General features: G+C 37.9%; 1 long non-coding RNA gene across 1 annotated transcript in view; it reads right to left on the bottom strand.

The window, feature by feature from the left end:
- Positions 1-15,860: 15,860 nt before the first annotated feature.
- Positions 15,861-18,109, bottom strand: part of LOC129349960 (uncharacterized) — a 5,281-nt gene continuing 3,032 nt past the window's right edge. The window contains exon 2 of the long non-coding RNA XR_008603131.1: positions 15,861-16,357. This is a non-coding gene — a long non-coding RNA (uncharacterized LOC129349960). The remainder of the gene's footprint in view (positions 16,358-18,109) is intronic.

The raw sequence follows: 18,109 nt of genomic DNA, 5'->3' as shown, positions 1-18,109 counted from the left end.
CAAAGCCCTTTAGCGTGATCAACTATGGCTTAGAGTACAATGATCTGTAAGAAGGATCTTCAAACACTAGCATTCTATCGTTGCTAAAATACAAATACCATACATATATAGCCTTTTCTACTGAAGAGAAAAACACCTTTATGTGAAGTTTGTGTACCTGCATGCCCTTGTTTGTGGCTTTTTAGTGCCTGCAAGCTGTTTCAAAGCTAATAAAGCTCAAAGGGAAAGGTGAAAACAAACCGAAATGCTTGAAATGTCAGGTATTTATAGGAGGAAACTCACATCGCAAGTTGCACCTTTGTGAATGATTGATGTTGACAGGTGCATAACGATGCCTCATCAAGTCCTTAGAAGTAAAATGTGAGAAGTTGCGTAAGGTGCTCTTGCTAAACACAAACACACCTAACTGCCTGTACATGTGCACAAATTCATTTCATACCTGCAAGCCATTACACCCCTCCCCAACTGTAAAGCATCTAATTAAAGCCAGCACTGAGAGAGACTGTGGAGACCTGGTAGTGACTAATGCAGTTTATTGATTCCAAGTGAGTCATACAGAATTATTATCTTTGATTGAGACAATCAGAATCAGCTGTGTTGGTATCTGTAAGATGAGCTGACTCAGAAAAATACCAGAGGTAAAAAAAACAACAATTCAAACCACCTGCCCCTCATCGTAAAAATGCTCCCATACAAGTAAAAGTTGTCTGTTTTTTTTTTTTTTTTAAATGTTCCTACAGCGTAATTTTTCAAATTTACTGGAATGTTTTGACAGCAGCAGTTTAAGTAGCATCAGTCAAATGTCAAAAAACAATACTAATGCTTTATGGCAGCAGAGATGATTAACAAAACATTGAAGAATAAGAGAAATTTCTTAGGTTTTTTTGTAATTCTAACTTATTAGGACTTTTAAAACCATTTGCTCAAACTTGACTTAAACTACATTCACAACTCACAAACTACAAAGTGATGAATATATCCATCTGAGAAATTGTGAAGGTGATATTTCCCTCTAAAATATAATACATTTGGTAAGATCAAATGATATTAATCAGCATTATTTTGCATAAATGCTGCTATCAAATCTGCAACTTTAAACCCCTCCTTTTAAAGAGAACCAAAAAAATATTTTGTAAAAACTTAATTTTCAAACAGTAACCTTTGAGTATGGATATTCCAATGGCAGGAAAAGAACACAGTAAATGTTTTTTTCCATAGACATCACTATAATCAGTGCACAAAAGCTATGGCTCTCTTACAAAAGCAAAATGTTTGCAGGAGATTTGGAGCAAACTCATGGTTGATTTGCAGAAGAGAAATTTGCAGGCAAATACACTGAATGAGAAGTTGGGAAGTTTGCCACAACTGGCAAACATGTTCACCGATAGTTAGTCATCAGAGTTTGCCCGTAGAGGTGAACTTCTAATAACCTTCTGGTTAGCTTTGCCATTACTGGCATGTCAGTCTGTATTTGCTATAGACAGCATTTTGGCCAGTAATGATCATATTTTCATATGCAAATTGGATCTGTGGCAGTTCTGGGAAATACTGTGAGAAATCCGTGGCCGGTTTGTAGCAGCTTTACTGTGAATGTTGTCTGTTAGTGTCCTAGCAGCCTCACAACAAAAGGCTTGTGGGTAGAATCTGTTATCTTTGCCTATGTAAGGTTCCTCTATAGCAGTGTTTCTCAAACAGTGGGGCGCGCCCCCCTGGGGTGGCGCAGAGGCATGTCAAGGGAGGCGCGGGCGACTGGGAGGAAAAGGTCCTATAACACGGAACTACTTAGCTGAACTATTGTTTTCACGTCGGCCTGTTTTTCGCGGCGTACAACAATACTGAAATTGTGTTGACCCTATAGACTGTATATGCCATAGATATAAAAAAAAATATTAATAATGATCTTCTATATATATCTATGGTATATGCACTGGCCGTCCAGACTCCGAAGTACAGACTCCAGAGAACGGGAGAACGCATCGTTAATGTGCAGTCGGAACACCAGCGTACTTGATCACGTCACTCGGCTCATCTCCTCCGATTATTTTTACCAGCAATGTCAAACATACGGCCTGCGGGCCAAAACCGGCCCACCAGACGGTCCATTTCGGCCTGCGGGACGACTTTACAAATGATAAAAATTACAACAACATTAACTGTAAATTGTAAATTTGTAAAATTGGAAATTTAAAATAATTTCTAGAACTTGACAAGTTGTTCTGATCATGAAGTAAAATACTAGATTGTTCAGTTCCAGATACCTGTGACTGAATGTTTTGTGTTTTTGTAGATAAACTGTTATCTGGCAGTTAGAATGCATGTGTAAATGATGAACTGAGGCATAATAGGCTACTGTTGAAATTGAACTTGTTTTCCGTAAGAAATTTCAGGTTCATAATATTTTGTAAAAAGACAGTTCATTAAATGTGAACATTTTCAGAATGTACTTTTTTTAAAACTAAAACAAGGGGGAAAAGGTGGAGTTGTAGTTATTTATAGGTTATTATGCTGTGATTTTACTGGTGAGGCCCACTGGAGATCAGATTGGGCTTTATGTGGTCCCTGGACTAAAATGAGTTTGACACCCCTTATCTTTACTGTGAAAAACAGCAAAATGGAATCAGATAAAATAACACAGCCCTGCATATTCATGTTTTCACAGTTTTTATATATATATATATATATATATATATATATGTATGTATGTATGTATGTATGTATGTATGTATGTATGTATGTATGTATGTATGTATGTATATAAATACATACATACATACATACATACATACATACATACATACATACATACATACATACATACATACATATATATATATATATATATATATATATAAAAATAAAGTTTTTTGTCCTCCGAAGGGGGGCCCGACAGAAAACAATCTGAGAACCACTGCTCTAGGCGCTTCCTTCCATAGTCCAAAGACATGTATGGGGAGTTGCGATACATGGTGATTCTATACTGGCCGCAGGTGTGCATGTGAGCGTGAACGTCGTCTGAGTCTGTATGTAGGTCCTGTGATGGACCCACAGTGTTAGCTGGGACAGGCTCTGGAACGCCACAAGTTTTCCACAAAGTTAGCCAAAAGTCTGTCACTATTCTTGCACAGCCAGACCACTTACTTGAATTTCCCTCGGGATTAATAAAGTATCTATCTATCTACCGCATCGATTCACTGCTGGCGACTGCCGACGTCTGACGTTACGGTGAGCGTATTGCGTCACTTCCTGTTGTAGCGCTGTGTTGTGTTCTGTGACTGTTGTAGCTTATAACTCCATCTAATTTGATATTCATTAAATCTGTGTGTAGCGGTAATATTCGAATCGTAACATACACTCGTTTTCTTCAAGCACCTTCTCAGTACTTAATTCTAAGTTAATCTATTATCTCTGTCCGCTAGCCTAGCACTTAGCAGTTAGCATGGCTTCTCCCTCTTCCTCTTCTTCTCTGTCCTGCTCAGTGTGTCACATGTTTAGTTACTCCTCTGCTTCCTTTAGTGATAACGACACCTGTAATAAATGCAGTCTCTTTGTAGAAAGAAACCAACTCTGATCATTGGCAGCTCCATAGTCAGAAACGTGAAGCTAGCGACACCAAATAGTCTAGTAATTTATCAAAAAGCTCTTCGTAATGCCAGGACAACATATTATTCATCTTTAATAGAGGAAAACAAGAACAACCCCAGGTTTCTCTTCAGCACTGTAGCCAGGCTGACAAAGAGTCAGAGCTCTGTTGAACCTTGTATTCCTTTAGCTTTGAGCAGTAACGACTTCATGAGCTTCTTTACAAATAAAATTATTATGATTAGAGAAAAAATTAATCTGGCCCTTCCTACAAATGTCACAGATCTATCATCGAGTACAGATGCTTTAGAACTGGCTGTAAGACCAGATGGATATTTAGAATTTTTCACTCCCATACATCTCTCTGAACTAATTTCAATAGTTTCTACATCCAAACCATCAACATGTCTTTTAGGTCCTATCCCAACGAGACTGTTCACAGAGGCTTTACCTTTAATTCATTCCTCAATGTCAGATCTGATTAATCTCTGTCTAGTAACAGGCTATGTACCACAGGCTTTTAAGGTTGCTGTAATCAAACCTTTACTTAAAAAGCCCACTCTAGATCCAGATGTTTTAGCCAACTATAGACCCATTTCCAACCTCCCATTTCTCTCTAAAATTCTGTAAAGAACAGTTGCAAATCAATTATGTGAACATTTGCAAAGGAATAGCTTGTTTGAAGAGTTTCAGTCAGGCTTCAGAGTGCATCATAACACAGAAACAGCTCTGGTGAAAGTTACTAATGACCTTCTCATAGCGTCAGATAATGGACTGGTCTCTATACTTATTTTGTTGGACCTTAGTGCAGCATTCGATACAATCGACCACAAACTTTTATTACAGCGACTAGAACATTGTATTGGCATTAAAGGGACAGCACTGGACTGGTTTAAATCCTACTTATCAGACAGGTTCCAGTTTGTGCATGTCAACAATGACTCTTCTGAGCATGCTAGGGTTAATCATGGAGTTCCTCAGGGTTCTGTCTTAGGACCAATACTGTTCACATTATACATGCTTCCCTTAGGCAATATTATTAGGAAGCACTGTATTAATTTCCATTGTTATGTTAACGACACTCAATTGTATTTATATATGAAGCCAGATGAAACTAATCAGCTAGCTAGACTGCAAGATTGTCTTAAGGACATAAAGACCTGGATAACCTATAATTTCTTACTACTAAATTCAGACAAGACTGAAGTCATTGTATTTGGCCCCAAACATCTTAGAAAATTGCTTTCAAAGCATATAGTTACTCTGGATGGCATTACATTGGCCTCCAGTACTACTGTGAGGAACCTCTGCGTTATCTTTGACCAGGACATGTCCTTTAACTCACACATAAAACAAATCTGTAGGACTTCCTTTTTCCACCTGAGAAATATTGTGAAAATCAGGAACATCCTGTCTCAGTTATGCAGAAAAACTAGTCCATGCATTTGTTACTTCTAGGCTTGACTACTGTAATTCCTTATTATTAGGTTGTCCCAAAACATCTACAGCTGATCCAAAATGCTGCAGCCAGAGTACTGACAGGAGTTAGCAAGAGAGATCATATTTCTCCTATACTGGTTTCTCTTCATTGGCTTCCTGTTAAATCTAGAATAGAATTCAAAATCCTTCTTCTGACATATAAAGCTCTTAACAACCAATCTCCATCATATCTTAAAGACCTGATAGTACCATATTATCCTAGCAGAACTCTTTGCTCTCAGACTGCAGGCTTACTTGTTGTTCCTAGAATCTCTAAAAGTAGAATGGGAGGCAGAGCCTTCAGTTATCAGGCACCTCTCCTGTGGAACCAGCTCCCAGTTTGGATTCGGGAGGCGGACACCCTCTCTATTTTTAAGACCAGGCTTAAAACTTTCCTTTTTGACAAAGCTTATAGTTAGGGCTGACTGGGGGACCCTGACGGGGTGAGCTGGTGTTTTCATTTGCACAACTGACTTCCCCTCTTGACGTCCCTTTAGTTTGCCCCGAGTTCTGCTGCTATAGGCCTAGACTGCTGGGGAACCTCTCTGGATGCACTGAGCCCTTCTCTAACTACCTATGTATTTATTATATACCATTATTGCATTACATTCACTCTGTTTCTCCCTGTGTCCTTTCTCCGAGTGTCCCTGGTCCCAAAGCTGGATGCTTCAGATGTGTGGTTGTTCTCCCACCAACTGTAACCCTCTACCTGTACCCCTCTACCTCTACCCCTCTACCTCTATCTCTACCTCTCTACCTCTTCTGTCCCTCTCAACCCGCCCGGCCAGCAGGCAGATGGGTCCCCCCACATTAGAGCCGGGTTCTGCTCGAGGTTTTTTCCCTGTTAAAAGGGTGTTTTCCTTGCCACTGTCGCCTTTTGGCTTGCTCTGGGGGTCAGGCATATGGGTTCTGTAAAACGTCTCGAGACAATTTGATTGTAATTGGCGCTATATAAATAAAATTGAATTGAATTGAATTGAATTATCTATCTATCTATCTATCTATCTATCTATCTATCTATCTATCTATCTATCTATCTATCTATCTATCTATCTATCTATCTATCTATCTATCTATCTATCTATCTATCCAGGGGCGGATCTACTGGGGTGGCATAGGGTGGCAACTGCCACCCTTAGAAGATACCTTGCCACTAGGGTTGCCACCTTTCAGAAATGAAAATAAAGGACGCCCACCACGGCTCCTTGGGGCCACAGTTCAGTAAAATCGGAAAGATATTCACAGATTCAGAATTCCACCATCAATAACTCATTATAAACGATCCCTCTTTCCATTGTTGTAAGGTAGACAATGTGCTACAAGCCCAGTTTTATCAACAGTCGCTGTCTTTCAAGCTGCAGAAATAACATTGGTGTCAACAGGAGCCAGTTGAAGGCTGCAGTGATTTTGGTGACACTACAGTGTATCAGAGTGAAGCTATTTAATATTTGTGTCTCTCTTTGCTGTTGCAGCAGTTTTGCAATTTGCAGATGGTCCTTGTTCACTCCATAGACATCAATATTATTCATGCAGCTTGAAAGACAGCTACTGTTGATAAAACTGGGCTTGTAGCACATTGTCTAGCTTACAACGATGGGAAAGAGGCATCGTTTATGTTTTGACCAGTGTTGCCAAATCCTCAGTAAGGAAAGTAGCTATTGGCTGTCCTAAAAGTTGCTAGAAGTCGCTAAATGACCTCATCGCCTAATTTGCATAATTTCCCGTTTGCATGTAATTGTAGTCAACGTTGTAGGAGAGACAAAAAGTGAGTTTAAAATACCCAAAATATGTTTCTGAACTAGAGGCTAAATGCAGTGATTTATTTTAGTGTGACAGTGAAGAAACATTTTCATTTCCATCCCGCTCTATAAGCAGGACGGGATCTGCAGAGACTTTGATTCATCTGCCGTCTGGACATGGAGTGATGTGGGTCTCCTCTAATCAGACAGTGGGATGCTGCAGGTCACTAGACTGACCCCCTGTGCTTTGGGACAGGGAGGAGCTCACAGCGCCACCTGCTGCTCGTTGAGGACAGTAACTGCAGAACGATCCCAGCTTTCATGTCAGACAGGGGCGGATCCAGATTAATTTTAGTGGGGGGGGGGCACAGGGGGGTACAACAGATATTTTGGGGGGGTTGTAAGAAAAAATGAAAGCTGCTACCGTATTTTTCATGTTTTTTGGGGGGGCTCTTTAACCTAATAGGAAAGCTGTATATGACCTTTTCATTTTGGACTGTTAACATTCAAATTATGATGGACTTGTTTCCTTGTTTATGTGAATTAAACCATCATTAGCTGCAACATCTGCCTGTTCTGTAAAACTAGTAGCTCAACGACAGCATCCTGAGGGCAATTAAGTGACAAATATTGTGCAAGAACAGCACTATTACATCCCTGTCAATTTCCACTTCTTAGAATGTTTACTGCCAATTATCACACATAAAACAAGAAATAATATTCTGTACTAATACTTCTGTACTACCCAATACACAGTGAATAAATATTATCTGAAAGTTGGGTTATTGTTGATTATCAGCACAATACAAAAAGATTCATGTTAGACATATTCCAGTTAAGTTATGTAAATTTACCTCAATAATATGAATGTTCAGGTTAAGATTGTACAGTGATATTTATAATGTAAGTTTAGCTGATTAAAGTTTATGCCTCTGCACTACAATATTATTTATTATTTAAATTGACATCATTATTATAATATTTAGGGTCAGACTCTACAGTATTGAGATTAAGAAATCAAATATTCTATAAAATGTAAATACACTGAACTCATTTGGATATATTTAAGTGAGACTCTAGAATATTGTTTGACACAAATCTATCTAAATCAACATTTTAATCATTTTTACTCCAAACATTTACTGGACTGGTTTAAATATTAAAATCACTCCTTTCTAATCCTCTGCTGTATGTTCAAACCTGAGGCCTTAAATAGAAACACACAAGTATCTGATTGAAGGAACTTCTGCAGAGTCCTGGTTCCAGAACATGATGATAGAATTATAGACAAACTTTAACAAAAGCTGCCTGAGAGGTTTTTATGTTGGATTTCTTCAGTACAGAATTGGAGCTCATATCTTTGGTAGCTGTAAAGTTTCTGCTCCTTCAAAGTTCACAACACAACGAATGAATTCCTAAAACACTCTCAATGCTGGAGAGCGTTTGTGATGCTGAAGCAGTGACCAGTTTTTCTGTTTCTTCTCTGGAGATGCACAATGAGGGACGTCTGCAGAGACTGAGAAAGAGTCTCACCACATCCTGACATGAGAAAAAGACTTTATTGAAGACTACAATGAGAAAAACTATCAGACAGCAGACGGCATGTATTCAAGGTGAGCTCTGAACATTTGATCTGGAACAGGAATTCAATAACTGCAGCATGAGCTTCATTTCAGTCTGTAGCTGCTGAATTCATGGATGAACCATCTGGCACTAGAGAAGAAGACCATCAAACATCCACGTCAGCTGATGGAGGTCCAAGAGTCTCACCGAACAACCAACCTACAGAGTGAAGACCTCGAATCTGATTGGACGGCCTCCTATTCAGCCACATGTGTGAACAAATGCCTCTAAGCTGATTTGTTTTCTAAAATAAATCTAGTTTGAGTCCTAATCTATGCCTGTGTGTTTGCTTCTTTACACCGCTGTTAACAGTTTAGGCTGTTAGATTGTTCCAGATAAGACAAGTACAAGATACTTCAGAGCCGTTCTACCACGAGCCTGACAGGAAGAACTCCAACAGCTACTGAATGTTCCTGTGGTCCCCTCAAGGCTACAGGAGGAGCCCTACGAGGACGAGCCGGTCCACCTGATGGCAGCCAGTCGCTGCAGTTCAAAGCCAACACCGACTACGTGGACTTCTACTGGACCACATGGAGGCCTTCAAACCAGACCAACAAGTTCACCGACTCCCCGACTCGTGGGTCTGAGGATGCCGCCGAGCCTCGGCCCAGCCGGCCTCCTGTCTGTGGGTGTTTGAGTGCTGAGAGGTTTGTGGATGCATGTGAACATGTCTGAGTTGAAACAGCAGCTTTTCACTCAGTAACGCTGGGAAAAACCAAGAGCTCCTTTATTTGTGACTTCCACTAAAAAAACTGATGAAAATAAGTTTGCCAGGGTTCTGACTGTTAACAGATTATTAAATAATGAAAATAATCGTTTAAATATTCCTTTAAACAATCCTTTTAGGTTTACATTTCCTTTACACTGACTTCTTGGTATATGTACAAGTATTTTGGGTGGAATATATCATTAAGCCCAATGTTCAAGGGTTCTTCTGGGAATGTACCATTAAACCAACCTTTTAGGTAAATGTTCCATGTTGGGTAGAATATACCATCGAATAAACCTTTTAGGTCTACATTGGAAGATTTTAGAGTAGAATATTACTCCAAACCATCCTTTAGGTCAACATTTAAGGTGGAATACTCCTTTACACCAAGATTTTTTGGTCTACATTGAAGGATTTTAGGTGGAATATTCCTTTGAACAAACTTTTTAAGTTTATGTTCAAGGATGTTGGGTGGAATATACCATCAGACCAACCTCCAAGGTCTACAGTAGTCAATTTTAGGTGGAATATATCATTAAACTCACCTTTTAGGTCTACATTGGAAGATTTTAGGTGGAATTTTCTTCCAAACCGTCTCTTAGTCTACATTTAAGGATGTTTAGGATGGTATATTCTTCCAAACCAACTTCTCAGGTCTACATTTCAGGTGGAATATTCCTCCATACTAACTTTTTTGGTCTACATTGAAGGATCTTTTCTAAACCACCCTTTCTGGTCTATATTTGAGGTTTTAGGTGGAATATTCCTTTTAACCAGCCCCTCAGGTCTCTTTGAGGATTTTGGATGGAATACTTGGTTAAACCAACATTTTAGGTGCATGTCCAAGGATTTTTGGTAGAACGTTCCTTTAAGGTGGATGTGTGAGGACCTTGTAGGTAGAATACTTCCTGAAACCAACCTTTTAGGTCAACATTCAAAGATTTAAGGTGAAATATTTCTTTAAACTAACCTAAATTTTATGTTTTGATCATTATCAAGTGAGAAACCTCAATCCAGACACCTCATAATGACGTTTGAGATTTATGCTGCTGTTATTTGTTTAGTCCAGACTAAATGACAGAAATGTACAACTGTAATTTTATTTCAGGACTTGGTTATTAAATGTCAAAACAATCCACGTGACTCTAAAAACTCAACAGCTTTACAAACTCTAAGATTAAACTCTCCACAAGGATCCAAAATAAGTTGGACTTCTACATGAGAGCTTTAATTATTCTTCATCTACTTCCTGAAAAGTTTGGTCAATAAAAAAGACAAAAACTAATATTTTCAGCTGAACTAAAGACAGACTTTGTGATTTTTCTGCTCACATGTTGTGTTGTTGTAAACTTACTCTTTCAAATAAATAGCTGCCTAACCCCCTGGAAACCAGTGTTTGTCCTGTTTTTGTGTTGCTCCTCGGCGACCCTAGACAGCCGGGTTGTAATGTTTTTTGAGCAACACACCATACTATGACGTTTTTACAATGAGGGTTCTACTATGGAACCAGTTTGACATGTTCAGGTGTTCTTTGTGTGAAAACTCAGAGATTTCAGGTATCAGAAGGTGGTTTTCAACTTTCTTTGTTAACTTTCTGCTTCAACTTTAAACTAAATTTCCTTGACTAACCCAGCCCTCTGGACTTCCAGTAAGCTGTGTTCCTATTGGCTGTCCAGGTGGCTGCTTGGTGTTATCAGGAACACCTGAGCAGCTATCCAGGTGGCTGCTTGGTGTTATCAGGAACACCTGAGCAGCTCAGTGTCTTCCTGCTTTATTTAGCTGCAGACAAACATTTCCTCTGTTTCTATTCACCACTGAACTGGGTTTGGCTCCATTGCTTTAGTTTGTTTTTTAGGCGTTGGCTTGCAGCTTCCAGCAGTAAAATAGACTTTAATGTGTTTCTTGGTGTGTTTTAGGGCTTTGTATTGGATAGCTGTCTTGGTAAATGTGGTTCTTTAGCCACAGTTAGCACATGGTGCTAATGTGTGCAGTGATTAGTGGATTTGGTACAGCTGAGTTGTGTCTTTATCTTGGCTGTAGTGAGTCTTCAGAGGTTTCTGGTCAGACACATTCTGTATTCTTGTTTGTGAACCCACGTTGGTTGTCCAGAAGGTAAGAGTTCCTGTCCTGATTCTCTGTTCTCAGAGGTTCTCTGGTAGGCTGCTGGAGACTTTAGCGTTTGGGTTGTACTAGTTTGGTTTTTGTATGGTTTCATTTGGACGACAACTTGAGGCCCCTCCATGTGGTTTAGTGAGGTTTTCTGGAACAGTTCTACATAGCAACCTGCAGCAGAAGAGACTTTGAGAGTTTTTAGGGAGTTCTGGAGACCAGACTTTAGAGCAGCAGAAACATTTGTCAGCAGTTTGAGCAGGAGAAGGTGAGCTTCAGAGTAGAAATGAGACGGAAACCTTCTTGACCCGTGTGGTGAGGTCCTGTACGAAGAGTTTGAGCAGGTTGTGAAGAGTCTGTAGTTCTTTGGTCTGAAAGCACAAGAAGAGTCGACTCATTAAAGGAGAAAACAGGAGATATTGTTGGTTCTTCTGTTGCTCTGCAGTTTCCTTAGACTGAATATCAAGTTTATATTTTAAATGATTTCCCATGTGAGCCCAAGAAGACTTCAATAAACTCCCTCCATCCCCTGGACACATGTTTTATTATGATGTTAAGTCTTTTTTTTTTTTTTTTTTAAATGTTTTTTGAGTTTTAATCATAGTTTTAGCATAGTTTTTTTCTCTTTGCTTGTTTAGTTTTGTGATCTGTGTGAAAGATTCTAAACAAATAAAGCTGAATTGATAAACTTAATAACTGACTAACTCATGATTGTGACAACAGAAGTATTTTCATTGTGATTGAAGGGTTTGTTTAATTTCTAAGGCTGAGGTTAAAATCTTGACAGAATAAAGATTAAAGAAATAAACTACGTTAAAAAAAAAGCAATTAAATCAAAGGAAAAAATATTTAATACAACAAAACTTTTAAAAAGAAAATTAAACATTAAATACAATTACATTATATTAAACAGACAAAATATTTAATTAAAAAATTAAACAGAAGATACAAACATGAAATTAACAATTTTTTAAACAAAAATATGAAACATTAAAGATAAAATATTTTAGATAATTAAACATTTAAAAAATACAATTAAACAAGAATATTAAATATTTTTTTTCAAAATACAAAACATTTAATTAGATTATTAAACCTTTAAAAATAAAAAACATTGAATTAAAAAATTAAATGTTTAATTAGAAAATTAAATCTTAAAGACAATAAAACTTTAAATAGGAGTTAAACAGAAAATACAATGAAGCACTTAAAAAGAAAAACCTTAAAGATTTAATTGAATAATCAAACATTGGGAAAGAAAAGGAAATTTTTCAAACAAGCCGATAAAACATTTGAAAAAAACAACAATTAAACATTAAAAACACAAAACATTTGGAAATCAAATCAGACATTAGAAAAGAATAAAAGGTGAGAAAAGAGCAAAACTAAACATTTAAGATGAATCAAACTAAAGACAAAATATTTGAAAAGACACCAGTTAGACTTTCGAAGATCAAATTAAACAGAAGAGACAATAAAACGATCAAAAAGAGCAAAAAAAGATAAAAGTCTTAAAGTGTTTTCTAGTCTGAAATGAAAACATCAAGTTGTTTCTTCAAACATTTCCTCTTTCTATGTTCTTGGTTTGATTATGGACAGATTTATTAAGTGCTCATTTTAGAAAACTGATTTCCAGATAAAGTCTACTAGTAGATGAAGTCATGTTATCTTCTGATCTCCACAAACTTTACTGTTCAGTGAAGAGAATCAAAGTTTGTTGAGGATTTCTAAAAAACCCACAGGTTAAGGTCTGAGAAGAACTCAGATGGATGGTCTAAATGTGAAATCAAGACTCATGGTCACAAGCTTTAAGGCTTCTGTTAACCAGAAAGTTCAAACTAACAGAGAAGTACTGAGAAACTTTTAAAATTTCAGTCCTCAGACTGTCTAAAGGTTCAAACTAACAGAGAACTACTCAAGAACTTTAAGGTTTTCAGTCCTCAGACTGTCTAAAGGTTCAAACTAAAAGAGAACTACTCAAGAACTTTCAAGATTTCAGCCCTCAGACTGTCGAAAAGCTCAAACTAACAGAGAACTACTCAGGAACTTAGAAGATATCAGTCCTTGGACTGTCTGAAAGTTAAATCTAACAGAGGACTACTGTGGGACTTCAGACTCAGACTGTGTGAAAGCCCAGGTCCTGAGGACTCAGGAGGTGTGGAGGCTTTGGAAAGTCTTGGAACTGAGGGTTCAACCCTCCAGCACAAAGGCTGAAGTCCAACCTCCTGAGAAAAACGGTCGTCGAGACTCGAGTTAAAAAAAAAAACTCGAAAATGACAAAAAATAGATGATAAATGCGCAAAAAAAAGAAGAATTAGTATCTGAGCATGTAGCTCAGGGGATAAGAAGACAGACTACCAACTGGAAGGTAGCCGGTTCAAGACCCGCCACCGGCCTTTTTCTTTCTTTGTCTTTGTCAGAATTTTGAGAAAATTTAAGAAGTGTCTGGTCTTGAACCAGCGACCTGCAGCTCCATAGGTAAATCCTTAACTCACTGAGCTACAGATCAGATGAAAAGAAATAATTTCGTCGTCCCTTTGGCATCGTAGTTCCTGAAGTGACCACATGGGTGGTGCCAAGGCGGAGTCTGGGTGGAGTCAGGGCGGAGAGTAGGCGGGGAGGTGGGTGGCGGTCTCCCCCCGCTATTCCCCCACCTCCCCCACCGCCCACCACACCTTCCCCCGCCCGACGAGTTCTTCGAGTCTCCACGAGTTCTTCGAGTCTCCACAGGTTTTCCCGAGTTTCTTGAGTTTCCACCAGGTCGGAGGTAGAACAAGTTGTCATGAAGAGGGGTTGAAGTCGGCGAGGATGGTGTGACTTTTTACAGCAACTAGAAGGAAGACGACTAGAACAGCAGGTCTTTAACCACCATCCATAAAATCCATGGAGTCGACTACAGAGAAATGAAGGGAGGTCAACTTTTATCAACCTCCATCCAGATGTTCAACTTGATATCTTTACTTTGACATTTTTAGCACCACAAACCTTTAGCATCACACTTTATTATCATTTATTTAGGACATTAATGGAATCCACCAGCAAATTTAGTTTTTGTTGAGAAACTTTATTCTTGTCGTTGTGGGACTGCAGTATTTAAAACTGTTCCTTCTATTTGACCTCATGTTTCTTAGTTTTAGTGGAGAAAGTTATTTTAGTTGTCGATTAGTCTCTTAAAAACCAAATAATAAATTGGATTAGTCAAGAGGTTTAAATTTTTTACTTTGTCATATTTTGAATATGACAAAGAATTTAAAAATAAAGCCTCTTGAGACAATTTGACCTGTAAGTGGCGTTATACAAATAAAATTGAATTCAAATTGTATGTATCTTGTAATGTTGGAGTAATTCAGCCATATATGTTAGAAAACACATTTTCTTTGTCCATTAATCTGTTGATTGTTGTCTCCACCAATTCATTTCTTGTTTTGGTTTATAAAATGTCAAACCCAAATATATTCAGTTTACTGTCATAAAAACCAAAAAGATTTACATTCATGATGCAGGAATCAGGCAGTTTTTCACTTTTTATCTTAGTTTAGTCAGAAAGATAGTTGGTAATGTGTGAATTGTTGCAGCTTGTGAGCCGTAAAAGGTTTTAATCTTTGGGGCCGAGTGTCACAAAACATTTAGAAACCAACATCAACAAAACACAAAGATTTAAACATCATTTGCATGACAATGTCAAATTAAAGGACATTTATTTCCAACGTAAATGTGTGATATTCATCCTCTGGAGCTTTCTCTTCACATCGTCTTCCACTTGAACTGGTTTGGTCGGGAGCATGTGCAACAAACATTTGAAAAACTGCACTTTAACATCAATAAATGACACAGAAGTTTAATCTCTACATAAATGAGACTGAGTCTGGATGTGCTGCTCTTTCATTAACTCCTAAGTTTAGGGAAAGTTCAAACAAAAGAGGACAGTTTAGATAAGACTTGAGAATGAGCTTATTTTGAACAAACATCTCAGACTTTCTGAGCTTCAGCACCTCTAGCAAGATATTTTAACAACAAGCAGCTCAAGAGATCCAGAAGTTGGAGAGCGTTAGCTTTAGCTGAGCCAAAGAACATGTGGGACGCTAACCTAGCAAACATTTCAGACTTTTCTCTGTGAATTCTGAGAAATAATTTCGTATTTAATGACAGAGCTACACATCTTAACTCAGTCTCATTAAAACAGACTCTAATTCAGTGTCATTCATCCATATTAAAGTGCAGTTACCCAAAATGTTTGTTGCATGAGCTCCAACAAAACCTGTCCAGGTAGAAGGCCACTTTGACAAACAGGAAGTGGAAGATTCCAAGCAGATTTATAGAAGGGGGAACCGGACTGTACTAAGTGTAGTCGAGTATAGAGGGATGTTTTGTGGGTTTTTAAGGCTGATAATGATTATTAGTCAGACATTTGGAGTAGATATTCATTTGCAGTAAATGAAAGTATTTAAAATCTTGGAGTTAAACTTAGAAGAACACAAACTCAGAAAACAGAAAACTTTGTTGATACATTTTTGTTTTGTTTACAGATGTTAAAGGAGTTTTATTCGTTACGTATAACCAATCAAATCACTCCAGTAGACAGAGCGACCACAGGTAGATAAAGGTTCAGAGCCAAAGTAGCGCCATTTTTAAATGTATTTATTACCGTAAATCGGTAAAAAACAAAATACTGATAATCAGTAAATCAGTCAGCCCACAATTACTACAATTCTACAATGTATGTCTCTTTGCTTTGACTTGTTATTTGTACAATATACGATGTATATGATGGTGTTTTTTCATACCAAAGGCTCTACTATGATGTTTTCTAAGAGACATACGATGCTACTCTGGTTGTTCTGGCTCTGGGCTGCTGCACTCCTCTGTTTTCTGGATTGTACTCAGCTGCATGCCTTCGTCCACCCGGCCTCCGTTGACTCGTCCCGCCTGCCGTCTCTGGAGCTGAAGCTGGACTGGAACAGACCAAAGTACAGTCCAATCACGATGCCAGCTGCCTCTCAAAAGGCTCCTTCATCTGGCAGGTGGCGGCACTTCTTCTGAGGGGAAGCTGAGCTGGCCCAGCAGAACTTTGGAGATGTGTTCCAGTGGTTGGTGGATGTGTGGGGAGATAGAGAGGGACCTTTGAATTGTTCAGAAAGGAAAACAGGGAACCCATTGGTAGTTTTAGTTTAGGGTGCTACTGCGGTGTGTTTTTGGGTTTTAAGAGGTGAACAGGAAGAGGTTTTTTTCGTATTGATTATCTTTTACTTTGTTCCTGGTTGGAATGCCCATTAATGTCAACATGAAGTTCACTTTTAGTTCTGTTTATTTATTTTTATTTTACTAACGCCCATTTGCTTTTAACCCCCTCACATGTTGTGTTGTTGTAAACTTCCTCTTTCAAATAAATACTCGTCTAACCCTCTGGAAACGAGCGTTTGGATTGTTTTGGTGTTGCTTCTCACCTACTTCAGACAGCCGGGACAAAACAAAGTTTTGTGGACCAAAGGCAATACTATGACATTTTAGAGCGACATGCTATACTATGACATTGTTAGAGCGGCATGCTATACTGTGACGTTTTTTGAGCGACATGCTAAACTATGACGTTTTTTGAGCCACATATACTATGTCAAAAAATGTCATTTTTCAACATGTGAAAACATGCCATATGATGAAATGATTTAAGCAGGCTGTGAAAACCACTCCAGAAAGGTTTTCTTTGAAAAAAAAATCATCATGAATTTTGGCGCAAAAAAAACGCCTTACTATACTATGTCGAAAAAAAATGCCATTTTTCAAACATGTTGTAAAAACGTGCCATATGATGAAATAATGTAAAGGAGGCTGTGAAAAACACTCCAGAAAGGTTTTCTTTGAAAAAAAAATCATCATGAATTTTGGCGCAAAAAAAACGCCTTACTATACTATGTCGAAAAAAAATGCCATTTTTCAAACATGTTGTAAAAACGTGCCATATGATGAAATAATGTAAAGGAGGGCGTGAAAAACACTCCAGAAAGGTTTTCTTTGAAAAAAAAATCATCATGAATTTTGGCGCAAAAAAAACGCCTTACTATACTATGTCGAAAAAAAATGCGATTTTTCAAGCATGTTGTAAAAACGTGCCATATGATGAAATAATGTAAAGGAGGGCCGTGAAAAACACTCCAGAAAGGTTTTCTTTGAAAAAAAAATCATCATGAATTTTGGCGCAAAAAAAACGCCTTACTATACTATGTCGAAAAAAAATGCCATTTTTCAAACATGTTGTAAAAACGTGCCATATGATGAAATAATGTAAAGTAGGCCGTGAAAAACACTGCAGAAAGGTTTTCTTTGAAAAAAAAATCATCATGAATTTTGGCGCAAAAAAATGCCATTGTATACTGTCGAAAAAAAATGCGATTTTTCAGCACGTTGTAAAAACGTGCCATATGATGAAACAATGTAAAGGAGGGCGTGAAAAACACTGCAGAAAGGTTTTCTTTGAGAAAAAAACTCATCATGAATTTTGGCGCAAAAAAAACGCCTTACTATACTATGTCGAAAAAAAATGCCATTTTACAAACATGTTGTAAAAACGTGCCATATGATGAAATAATGTCAAGGAGGGCGTGAAAAACACTCCAGAAAGGTTTTCTTTGAAAAAAAAATCATCATGAATTTTGGCACAAAAAAAAACGCCTTACTATACTATGTCGAAAAAAAATGCCATTTTTCAAACATGTTGTAAAAACGTGCCATATGATGAAATAATGTAAAGGAGGGCCGTGAAAAACACTCCAGAAAGGTTTTCTTTGAAAAAAAAATCATCATGAATTTTGGCGCAAAAAAAACGCCTTACTATACTATGTCGAAAAAAAATGCCATTTTTCAAACATGTTGTAAA

The sequence above is a fragment of the Amphiprion ocellaris genome, chromosome 11 (assembly GCF_022539595.1).
Source record: "Amphiprion ocellaris isolate individual 3 ecotype Okinawa chromosome 11, ASM2253959v1, whole genome shotgun sequence".
Taxonomy (NCBI): domain Eukaryota; kingdom Metazoa; phylum Chordata; class Actinopteri; family Pomacentridae; genus Amphiprion; species Amphiprion ocellaris.
This window is presented reverse-complemented; position numbering and strand designations above follow the sequence as displayed.